The 12,247-nt window shown below is 46.8% G+C and overlaps 1 long non-coding RNA gene across 1 annotated transcript; it reads right to left on the minus strand.

Annotated features, from left to right (window-relative positions):
- Positions 1 to 275: 275 nt before the first annotated feature.
- LOC138504766 (uncharacterized) lies at positions 276 to 1,541 on the minus strand. The gene is made up of 2 exons (XR_011279956.1): positions 1,397 to 1,541; positions 276 to 510 (listed from the first exon to the last, which is right to left on the minus strand). It is a non-coding gene; the product is annotated as an uncharacterized lncRNA (long non-coding RNA).
- Positions 1,542 to 12,247: the final 10,706 nt, after the last annotated feature.

Here is a 12,247-nt window from a genome sequence, read left to right on the forward strand (position 1 = left end):
CCTGTAAACTCCCTAATTTCAATTCTTACCTCTAGCAAACAGGGCCTCACACCCAAAATTACAAAGCACTGCATTGAAACACACACTTCCAGTGACCTAAACAGAATCTGTTAAAGGTCTACCTGCATGACAGACTGCCGCCAGTCACTTCACCCAATATCACTGAGAGCAGCCAACATTATTATGATAGTAAAATACTGCAGCTATACATTGTTGATATTTTATTATAGTATTGCTGTGGCTATAAGATGTCTTCAATCAAACATAGGCTCAGAAAGTGTTCAAAAAATGTTTTATTTAACAAATGCAGTTTAAAGGCATAGCTGTATTCTATAAGAATGAATCAGTTTGCAAAAATACAAACGAATAATCATCGATCCTGCATTTCGAAAGGCGGAGTCTTCTTTAGGCCTCTTCTGGCATTGCAGATTTTGGTGGCAAGCTTCCTTCTCATCACCTGGCTGTCCATAGTAGGCCAACTGTTAGCCTTGCAGACAGATCTCAGAAATTCTACAAAAAAAGAAAGGATATATGAATATAAATGGACATCAGAATAGGCATTGTTAAATTACTTATTGTAGAATAAATACAGGATTAACAAATGTTAAAATGTCAACCTACAAATGTGTCACTACATTTAAATGCATTTGTACACAACGGTTGAAACAGGCTTAAAAGATAGATTTGAACTGAAAATGAATCATGGTTTTCTGTGGCTGCATTCAGAAGATTAATGGTCTTTAATGGTCAAAGGGGTTAATATGTCTTTGAGGAGATGTTGAGCCAGGCACTGAGTCGGTGGGGATGGGAGACAGGACAATCATGCAGAAACAAGATTGACAGATTCATTGTGTAGATACAACAGTTTGACTTTTAAATTAGAAACTATCACACAGTTAGAAATAGAAAGCATAAGTGGATGTGGGGAAATAGTCTTTTAAACCCTTTGCTAATTAACATAACCAGAAGGTCCGGAAACACATGACCCCAGATATACCAAAGCACACCTTGCTTACATGAGTGACCCAACGCCTCCTGCCTGAAAACCATGCATCACTGATTTGTTACATACTCGAATGGACTAACAAATATACAACACCCCAAAGATAATACCCACTCCCTGCCTTTAATTACCCCTATTCTGCTTGGGAAACCAGGAATGGCCAATGTGCAATGAATGTGAGGGACAGGTTTTAAAATGTATTAGAAACAAATGATTTATTAGTCTAGAATAGAATTTGTTCATGCAGTAGCGAATTGATACACCAACAGCTCTCGCGTAACGGCCACCATCTATTTATGGTGTCCATTCAATGCGGAAAAGGTACTCTCAAAATTAAGTAAGTTAACTACAGTTTTTAAATTGGGAACGGTTCTGTTATGAGGGGAATATCACCTTCTGTTGTGTGGATGATCCAGTGTCCATTCCCAACGACTTCTCCACTGATTCTGGTAATGAATCGGTCCTGGTAAGCGCCGCCAGTGATGCCTGCAAATGATGTATTGCCAACTGGTTGTGTCTTTGCGTGGCTTGTAACTGTTCTACAATTTAAAAAAAAACAAAAAAAAACAAAAAACAAAAGTTAAAGGCACCTACTTTCTGGCCATCAGACTAACTAACAGTGTAGACAAGAACAATAAGGCAAATTGCGCAGGATATCACACTGCGGTAACAGTGGGAGAAGACACAATTACAACTTGGTCCACTGCCCCTACCAGTGAGCAATGGTGTCAGGTGGAGATCCAGCCCAGGGAGTAACAGGGAAGGAGAACCTGAGAACCAGCCAGGAAGTAGGATGGGCGCCCTGACCCTGCCCAGAGAGTCAGTTGAGGGCTATCGGGTGTCACTGAAACTATTGGAATAGAGTACACCTAGGGGGGAATGTCATAAAAGGAGGGACACAAAGCATGCAGATGTTTGGTTATTTGCCCACTTATTGACTGGCCATGGCCATGCTAATCCCCATAGCCATTTACACCCAGATCCTGCGCTTGCCCCAAAATACCTTCTCATGGGAACTCTTTGAGCTCGTATTAATCAAGCCATCCCATCAAACGGTGCACTCAAAGTGCCTGCCAGTGTTTTTTTCAAAGCAGTCTTCTGAGCGTTAATAACTTAATTGGAGTAGTAAACCCACTACTGGTGTAATAGAAATGTCTTAACCAGGTCTACCTTCACCCACTCGATTTAGAACTGGTGCAGCAAACTTGCTGCTTCAGCTAGTTCACACTGAGACAAGTTGTGAGGTGAATAGCCAGTGCTGTGACCAGTGTAGTGCGGAACAGAGCTCCAACATTGGGCTCTTCGCTTATGTCTTGCTAGTCTCAGTTGGCAAGAGTGAACCCCCATGTGTCAGTGCGCGCTCACCGTTCCTGCCCTTGCCATTACGCTCAATGTACTCCAATCCCAACAGGCCCAACTCACCTTCACATGAGATGATTGTAGCAGTTTTCCAGGAGGTTGAAGAAAAGTTTCTTGAGAAAGAGCCGGACGTTCAATGCAGAGTGCCTTTCTCTCGTCGTTGCCTTGGCCTCTTGCTTTTTCTTTGGGGCCCTTTGAACCTCCATCTCATGGCTGTAGTTCTTGAACTGAATGACCCAGATTCAGAAAAACAGTCATCTTCAGTTTTGAAAACGGTGATCAGACATTCTAATCCCTCGAGACCAAAGTAAAACTTCCGCTTTTTGGTGCCTTCCTGTTAACGACAGACAGCCCTGAGGAATGAGCAATCCCCCGAAAAAGCCACTAGGACAATCTTCTTGTGCTCGTAACACCATTAAAAGAGATTTCCTTTGCTAAGAAAATGTTTTAAATCAGTGTATATGTGTATTTTAGCACCATGCGGCCCCCCCTTTGTGTGGTGAATGAGTAACTGTATTAAAATATTTAAGTGCTGCACTCATTCCCAGCAACAATAAAAGCATTCAAGCATGTGTGTGTACTACATATTGGCTTGTTTATTTGAGCGGTTTTACTCCACACTAGTTGACCTAAGATGGAAGTTCAAATTGAAATATAAAGACACTGAAACTGTGCACCATCTCTCCCAACATACTCCCCATCCCCCTTCACCCCCAAATGGCCTCTCCACCTCGACTGCCCCACCAGCCCCTTCCCCGTCAACGACTCCCATCCACTCTCTGACCCTTAACTGTGAAATGCCTCACCTCATTCATCCCCTACCTGCTCCCTCTCCCTCAACTGCACACCTTCTCTCCTAACAGCCTCTCCAAGTGCATCCTTTTCCATCAACTACCCCACCACCCCCCAACTGCCCCTTTCTCCCTCAACAGCTGCACCACCCCCTTCTCCAACTGCCTCCTTCTCCATCAACTGCTCCCAGCCACCATTCACCCCAACTACCCCCTTATCCATTAAATGCTCCACCCTCAACTGCCCACAGGACCCTACTGCCTTTTCCCCCTCTACTGGCCCCACATCTCATTCTCCAACTGATGTTTGGGGAGAAGGGTGGTGGGTGCAGGTAAGGGAGAACCCTTACCTGCTCCCACCACCCTTCTCCCCAAACTGCCCCACACACCTTCTCCCTTCAAATGCCCCACCACTTCTCCAACTGCCACATCCTCTGCTCCCTATCTGCCCCATCCTTTTCTCCCCATTTTGCACAAATGCACGAAACTGCCCCCCCCGCCCTTCAACTGCCCCCAGGCCCTTCGGCCTCAATTGCTCCCCACCCCTTCTCCATAAAATTCCCCCTTTTCCTTTAACTGCCCACTTCTCCCATCGGACTCATACACCCTTCTATCACACACCACCCCTCTCCCAACTACCCCCATCCCCCTTCACTGCAATTACTCCATTAACTGCCCCGCCCCTTCAACTGCTCTATTCCATTCCCCCCAATTGTCCCTCCTCCCCCAACTGCGCAATATCTCTCCTAACAGCTAAGACGCAGACCCAGTCCCAGGCGCAAAGGGGAGGGATACAGGTCAATGGAGCAAGAGAGTCAGAGAGGGGAGAACACAAAGCCATGCGTGGGAGTAAGGGGGAGGAGGGGACCCAACCGGAACGCAGGTAGCAAAATGGCCAGGGAGAGGGGGTTAGAATAAGCCCAGGCAGCAAGGGAGCATTTCATAATGCAATAACTGAATGTTTCGAAAAATAAGAAAGATTTTGCATTCCTTAAATTGCAACCAGACGCGCATGAAAAGAGAAGTCGGGTGCCTTCACCTCATACTCAGCCAAAAATGCTCTCCGGCAAGCCAGTGACCACCCCAGGCCTTATGCAGAGACCCCCCCACCCACCACTTAGACACTAAGGCATGGACTTTGCAAACTGCAACAATACCTCAGAGAAGGCCTATTCGTTCAGCTTCCAGGCCCCCCTGAACAGCACAAACAGCACCAAGGAACAACCCCCCCCACACACACACACACACACTCGCCCCTACATTCCCACACATTCAGACCTACCCAGAGACACACCCAGACCCCTCAAACATCTCCACACACTCGTCACCAGTCCCCCAAACACACAGTCCCCACAAACACAGCACCACCTCACCCCCACACAGCACACCCTACACACACAGCAGTAGGCCCCCCACACTCAGACCCACCACTCCCACTCAGCACCCAGCAATCACCCACACTCTGCATCCACCCTCCACTATTCTTCTCTAACTGTCCCCCTTTTTCCTGAAATTGCCCTCATCCCTCTTGTCCTCCAACTGCACCCCACCCCTAACCGCCAGAACCTCCATTAACCCACTGCCCCCCATCAAGGACTTCCCCCGCCCTTAGCCCTCCCCCTCAAGGACTCCCCACACTTAGCCCTCCTTGCCCTAAAGCCTCTGCCCAGCCTCTTCTCTCAAAAGACTTTGACTGCATTAACCCACCTACCCTCCAATGACACCCCAAACCTTAACGCCCCCCCATGTCTCTCCTGCCCTTAAGCATCCCCAAACGCACTCCTGCCCCTATCCACACCCAAACTACTCCTGTGCCCTTAACCCCAAGACTCCCCCACCACCCACGTTTTGTTATACCCGTTCTACCCGTGAACCCCCTCTTAATCTTGTCACAATACTTCCAAACTCTTAACCCGCAACCCAAAAGACACCCTCCCCATGTTTAACCCTCTCTGCTCCAAAGACTTCCACCCAGCTCTTATGCCTCAGACCCCAAAGATTTCCACTGAACTTAACCCATGTCCCCGCCAAAGACTTACACCAAACTCTTAATCCCCCACACCAAGCACTTCTACCCACTCATAACCATCACCCCAAGGTCTCCCCTCAACCCCTTATCCCTTAGTCAAAGAATTCACTCCCCTTTAATAGAACCGCCCTTGGACTTACCACCTTAACCCCATACCCAAGGTCTGTTTCCCCACACTCAGGTGCACCCCCAACCACCCACCCAGCCCAAAGGACGGTTGTCCCCTCGCTACACTTGGCCCCAAGGATGCCCCCATCACTACACTGTACCCCAAGGATACCCACCATCACTACACTCGGCCCAAGGACACCCCCATCACTACACTCGGCCCCAAGGATGCCCCCTAACAACACTTGGTCCCAAGGACGCCCCCTAACAACACTTGGTCCCAAGGACGCGCCCCATCACTACACTTGGCCCCAAGGACGCCCCCATCACTACACTCGGCCCCAAGGATGCCCCCCCATCACCACATTCAGCCCCAAGGATGCCCCCTCACAACACTTGGCCCCAAGGACGCCCCCATCACTACACTTGGCCCCAAGGACACCCCCCCATCACTACACTCTGCCCCAAGGATGCCCCCTATCACAACACTCAGCCGCAAGGACGCCACCCCATCACTACACTCAGCCCCAAGGATATTTCCCTATCATCACCACTCAGCCCCCAGGGACACCACTGCCATCGCCACACTTGGCCCCAAGGGACACCACTCCCATCACCACTCTTATGCAGGCACACGCTCCCAGCTTATAAATCGAACAGGAGAAGGCACACTTAGTTAAGGCATTTTTATTACTTTATGAGCTCATTTATAGTGGCAGATCAACCAGTATAAAGAAATAAAAACACCCACATGCTGTGGGTCCCTCCACACGTGTCCTACTTACTATGTACTCCACTGCAATAACTTCAGTTTAGCCAAAAATAAAAAAGCACTGTGTACACAAAAGTGCTGCACACTGAGAACTGTGAAACCAGCACGAGAAGGGACTGGGATGGAACATTTTGAAATAATATGCGGCCGTTTAAAATGAATATTGTCCAGAAACAACAGTGGAAGCCGAGTGGATCGAAGATATACCATATGCACACAGCAACAGGACTTCAAACATGCAGTCACTGTACTGTTAGGTTTACAAATGATTCTTGCTTCTGCCTGGCGGAGCGCCTTTTCTCTATCTCCACCTCTTTTGCCTAATTGTACATGTTACAATCCAATGAATTTAAGAACAGCCTTCTTTTCCATTTGGAGTGTTTTCTACCAGTGCGCGGCTAGGAGTAATCATGGGCATAGCTCTCAACCATTTGTGTCGCAAAGGCGGGTGAAAACCCCCGATTTTATTTTTGGCGGGTGAGAGGCCCATTGAAATGAATGGGCGTGCAGGAGGGTTGGCGGGTGAGTCAGCTGTTTACAAGGCGGGTGCCATCCGCCAAAAGCGTGTGAGTTGAGAGCTATGCATGGGTCCTGGCTCCCTATCTTAGCCAAGTGTTCCCTTACTCGAATTAGCAGTTCTCGAATTGTGCTGCCTATGTATATCTTATTGCAGACACATAGCAGACCATACACTGCATACTTTGTCTGACAGTTGATTGTTTGATTTGGATCTCTTTACCATTTTGGTCTTTGTAGAAGTCGGTTGGTTCACTAGCAAATTTGCCCATGGTGCAATTGCCACATTTCCGGAAGCCTTTATTGTGTGGTAATGACCATGTAAAGATTCAGACATAATTGTACAATTAATTTCAATTCTATGTCAAGACCGGAGGCTCGGATTATGCTTATCTCTTCATCTTTACTGTCAGCAGCAAAGAAAAAACAACCTGAACAATAGCATACAAAAACAAGAAAAAGTACAATAACCATGAGGTTTTTCGGATTTTGTAGTCCATCCCTATAGGTCCTTAAACTGACCACGTGTTCTCAACAGTCCAATAAACAAATAACAGTCTTCTCAAAACCCTTGTCCTTCCTTTATTCTCCCTCTTTCTTTGCTGCTCGGCAGCGAGTTAAGTACCCTTTTTTCTTATTACATATAAAACGTGTGTGTGTACTGAGAGTGTGTTTAAACAATACGTTGGTGATTATCGTGCCTGCGGGCGGAGCATATCCGCTACATTCACGGTTTACTGAAGTTGTGGACGCGACGGGGCTGGGGCACCGGCGACCGCAACTTCGCAAACCCGTCAGAGAGGGCACTGTGGTACGGAAGAAGGAGCGCGACGGGACCGCGTAGTTCCGGCGCTCACTTCTTCCATGCCGAGTTATATTGAGAGTTGTTAGTGTCGGTGATCGCTCATTCAATTCCTTTCGAATCACAATTGGATTCAATATCATTACGCACCGTTCATGAGAACGTAGCGTAGCGGCCTGTGTGTCAGGAACACTATAGCGCCCCTGCAGGCAATCGGTGATACCGCAGTCATACGGGCACAGTCCCAGGTAAAACCTGTTATTGATATAATATACACAGAACCAGGGAAGTAAATTTATATTTTTCTTTTGGACATATTTTTACTCTCTGTACTGAGAGAGTGATAATACCTGTTATACAATTACAACATTATTATTACTATTTGCTTTCCCCGGGGCCTGAGAATAATGAGTTCCTCCAGTGATGAGGGGAAGGCTAGTGTTAGCCAAAAGAGGAGCCACATGGCCATGACAGACGTCCTACACAAAGCCCTGGGGGCTTCATTGGGACATGATCCTCAGCAGAGAGCGCTGATGGAGGATTGGCTCCGTTTTTCTCAGGGCCGGGAGGAGGTCAAGAGTTTAAAAGCTCGAATGAAATCCAAAGGGGGCAGTAAAGCAGCCCGTAGGGCGGAGGAAGCCCACATCCCCCCGGGCACTCCACCAGAGAAAGGTGGAAAGAGGAAAAGAAAAGGTAAAGCGGTGCCTAGCAGGGGACGAGAATCATCTCATACATAAGATGAGAGTGAGAAAGAGTGGGAGGAGGAGTACCCTGAAGAGGAGGAAGTGCTATCGATATCCTCTTCAGGGGAAGAAAGCCATGAGGCGATAAAGAAAAGGAAAAATGAGGAGACTGAGGGGGACGGTGCGGATGATGAAGATTTCGATCCGGAGGCACTGATTCATCCCAGATCGTCAGAATGGGAACCCCCCAAAAGAATTGCGTCATATTTAAAGAAACGCCTGAGGGCGCCGCTAGCCAAAGAGGCTAGAAGCAAAATGAGGGCAGAATGCCCAAGACCACTCCTCCCTGAAGGGGCAGCAGATACGCCAGTGATTGACGATAAAATGATTACCTTTATGGGTAAATTCACAAAAGATGTGAGGAAAGGACTTGATAGATCCTGGCGATCCTGTCAGGACAAGATGCTTGATGTGACGGGACCCCTCACTAAGATCCTCCAGATGGGTGAGGACGCAAAAATAAAAGGGGAACCGATAGACCCGACAATCCTCATAGGTTGGGCCCAAAGAGCGATATGCATGTTGGGTAATGCTAATCATGCCATAACCACCGAAAGGAGGAGATCGTTGTTGGTCAAGATCGACCCAAAATTGAGTGAGTTAGCATCTTCTGACTCAGCTTCGTCCGCTAAAGGAAAGCTATTTGGAGACTCCTTCATTAAGGAGCTCACCAGATTTGTGAACTCATATGCAGCCTTGGATAAGGCGCAAGCATCGCTGAAGAGAGTTTTTGGGAGACAGGTTTTTGGACGGGCCAGCAGAGGTAGGGGTCGCTCGGCTGGCCGGTACCATTTCAACCCATCCTTTCAAGATAGAACAAATTGGCGCGATCAAGAAGAGCGCAGACAAACGCCTTTCTTCCCATCGAGGAGTAGAGGAAGAGGCAGAATCTGGCGAGGGGAGCGTCAGCAAAATAACACAGGTGAGATTGCCTTGTATAAGTACAGTGACCCCAGAGGTAGGGGGGAGGAACGCTCAATTTTTGAAAAATTGGTTAGACATTTCGGCGGATTCCTGGGTGATTCAGACTGTTCAAGGTTTTTATATAGATTTTATAGAAACTCCTTATCAGAGGGAACCGCCAAGAAGTTTAGAAATGAACAGCGAAGACAAGGCCATACTGGAAAAAGAATTACAGGCTTTACGAATCAAACGGGCTATTCGACCCGCGAAGGTTCAGGTAGGAGGTTACATAAGCAATATGTTCATAGTAAAAGGAAGACACAAGACAAGACCAATCATAAATCTGAGAGGCCTAAACGGTTATGTGGTATACAGACATTTCAAGATGGAAGGGATACATCTGTTGAGAGATACTCTTATTCAGGGAGATTGGTTGGCCAGAATAGATTTGAAAGATGCTTACCTGACCATTCCCATCGCAGAAGAACACTGCAAATTGCAAAGGTTCTTCTGGGAAGGAGCGATTTGGGAATTTTGATGTTGTCACGACTCGCTCCCTTCGCTCCCGTTCCCACCACTTGGGGGCATGATTTGGGGTTTATTCCCTACTGGACTTTTCCTCCGAACCTTATGCTACAGTGCTGTGATGAATTGGGAGCGCTAAATCCCTATTTTCCAAGCTACTTCCCTTCCGGATCCATTCCAGGTTTTTGGCAGCCAGCATGCTTCTTTAGCCAAATGACTATGCTTCCCAGAATGCCTGGCCCACTGCTCCACCTCCACCCTTGCAGGACAAGGTTGGGTGGAGGATAGGCAACAGCTGTGGCTGCAGGTGCAGCAATCAGCACACCTGAGGCGTGTGCTCATTAAGCAGCTTTAAAAGCCTCAGTCTTACTTCAGTCTAGCGCAGGTCATCGTTTGCAGTGTTCCTGTTGTGACTAGTCCCTTGTTCCTTGTTCCTTGCCTTTGTACCTAGTTCCTAGTTCCTGTTTTCTTGTTCCTCCGCCCTGAATCTCGGATTCATGCGCTAATTGATTTCTGCTCCCTTGATTCCCTTTTTGTCTTCCTCTGTTTGCAGGCAGCATTTCTCAGTGCTTTCCCCTTTTAGATGCAGCCCAGTTTGTCTGTGTTCTATATTTCTTTGACTCTGTCCTTTGCTGCTGTAAACCCGTATGCCTTAGCCTTCCTCTTAGATTAGCTTCCTGTCTTTTCCTTGGAGGGTTAGGGAGAAGTTTGCATTGGTTATTTCGTTTTTCCCTGCTCCTGATCCTTACTTTCTATTGGGATCCATTCCATGTTTTCCATTGCACTTCTGCATTTATTTCCCATTTGATTATTAGGTGTGGTGTGCGGTTGTAGCTAGCTCCTGTGTGAATGCTTATGTTTTCCTCACTAATTTGTAATCACTATTCCAACTTAGGTATTTAGTTTTCCTCCCATTGCTGTTCTAGCCTTTCTGGGTCCCAGTTTCATCAACAGGATTCGTGGGCTAGCTGACATTCAAGAGGTTTATCTCGTCCTTGTGAGTACAGTTCTTTAGTTCCCTTATTTAATACCATCAAGAGTGTTAGTTCACAGATCCTGTCATTGCTTGCCCTCCACGTGGGTTTAGCGCTGTCAGTACCTGTAACAGCAATTGGGGGTAAGGCGCTTGCCGACTTTCCTCGCGGTCAGGTGCTTACCCCACATCCCTTTTCATATATTGGTTTTGTTGTCACACTCTATTTGCACTCCTGGGTTCTAGCATACATGAGTCGTTGTTCCTGTGTGCACGTAGTTTAGTTTGAAGCTATTCACTGTGTGATTTAGTGCTCATTTCCCTTGCCATATTCGCTGCCTTTGTACTCGCCTGACTAATCCTGACAGAATGACCAGCCCAAAATTCCCATTGAATATGGCAAGTTTAAGAAAGAAAGGCAGCAAGGCCTCTAACAAGTTTGTACAGAAAGTTTCCCCTACATTTACCTGTGACAATCAAATCACTAGTCCTGACTTAAATGAACTCCTTGTCACGAATGGGCATTTACGTGCAAAGTATTTTTCCCATAGGATGGCACATCCTACATTTCTTGATCCTAGTTCTATCTTTTGTTTTGATCCCGATTCTATGTCAGCGCAAGCCTTAGCCGCAGAAAACAACACACTGTTAGACTTATTATACAAGAGTACCTCTGTTGTTGAACCCCATGATTCCAGTTGTGCTTCACCTCAGATAGAACAGTTTCATGGTACAAACATAAAGAATGGAGGGGTTCCTTGCATAACTTCTGTTTTCTACCCTCAGTCTAAAGCATACTCCTTTGCACAGGTACATACTGTAGTCCCTAATGCCAAGAGGTCTAATGTCAATAGTTTGCTTAAGGGAAACACAGACCAAGTTGGTAAGAGAAACTATAAATCACAGAACCTGCAAGCAGTAGAGGACAATGTACAATCGGTGCACATCCAGATTGCTAGTGCAGGATCCAGCCCTGATGCCACCATGCCTCCCCCTGTGCCTACTGATAGTGATGTACAGTTAATGCAGGGCATGCTAAGAGCTAAGCTTGAGGAGTTAAGACAAGAATTCATTTCTTTACAAGAGGAGAATAAAACCTTGCACTCTTTACTGAATACACCTCAGACTTTATCTGTTGATGTTGAGGAAGTGAACACTGTTCAGCCCCTGAGTGCAGAGACTTTGGTAAACCATGATATTTGTCAATATGTTAGATCTATTGGGAGTGAAGGTCTTTCGTCTAGCACAGCGCTTAATCTGGGCACAGTTTCTAACAATTGTTCTGCTGTTTGTCAGGGATTGCAGTTAGCTGAAGATTTACAAGCCACTCCTTTACCTAAAATTTCCTGTGTAGCAGTTTGTCATTATTCTGAGCTAGCACACATACAAGCTTCTGATTTCCAAACACAATCCACAATGGTGGCATACACAGATTCAGTCACTACAGTAGGCTTAGGCCCTGCTCTTGATACAGCTGCTGAGACTGAAGTAGATGTTAAAGCTGATGTGGAAAACGATGTTACCCCTGGGTTCACTCTTCCTTCTGCCAATTCTGATCAATACGAGCAGTCAGAGACAGTACAGATTTCATGTTCTGATGGACTCATTCCACAGTATACAGAACCAAAAAACTGGCAGGCGATTCCTGAACTGGTGATTGTTAATCTGCCTCTTTCAGAAGCTAAAACAGAGGAATGGACAATTGACGAAATCCTGATTAACA

Source organism: Ambystoma mexicanum, chromosome 11, assembly GCF_040938575.1.
Source record: "Ambystoma mexicanum isolate Mex_15411 chromosome 11, UKY_AmexF1_1, whole genome shotgun sequence".
Lineage (NCBI taxonomy): Eukaryota > Metazoa > Chordata > Amphibia > Caudata > Ambystomatidae > Ambystoma > Ambystoma mexicanum.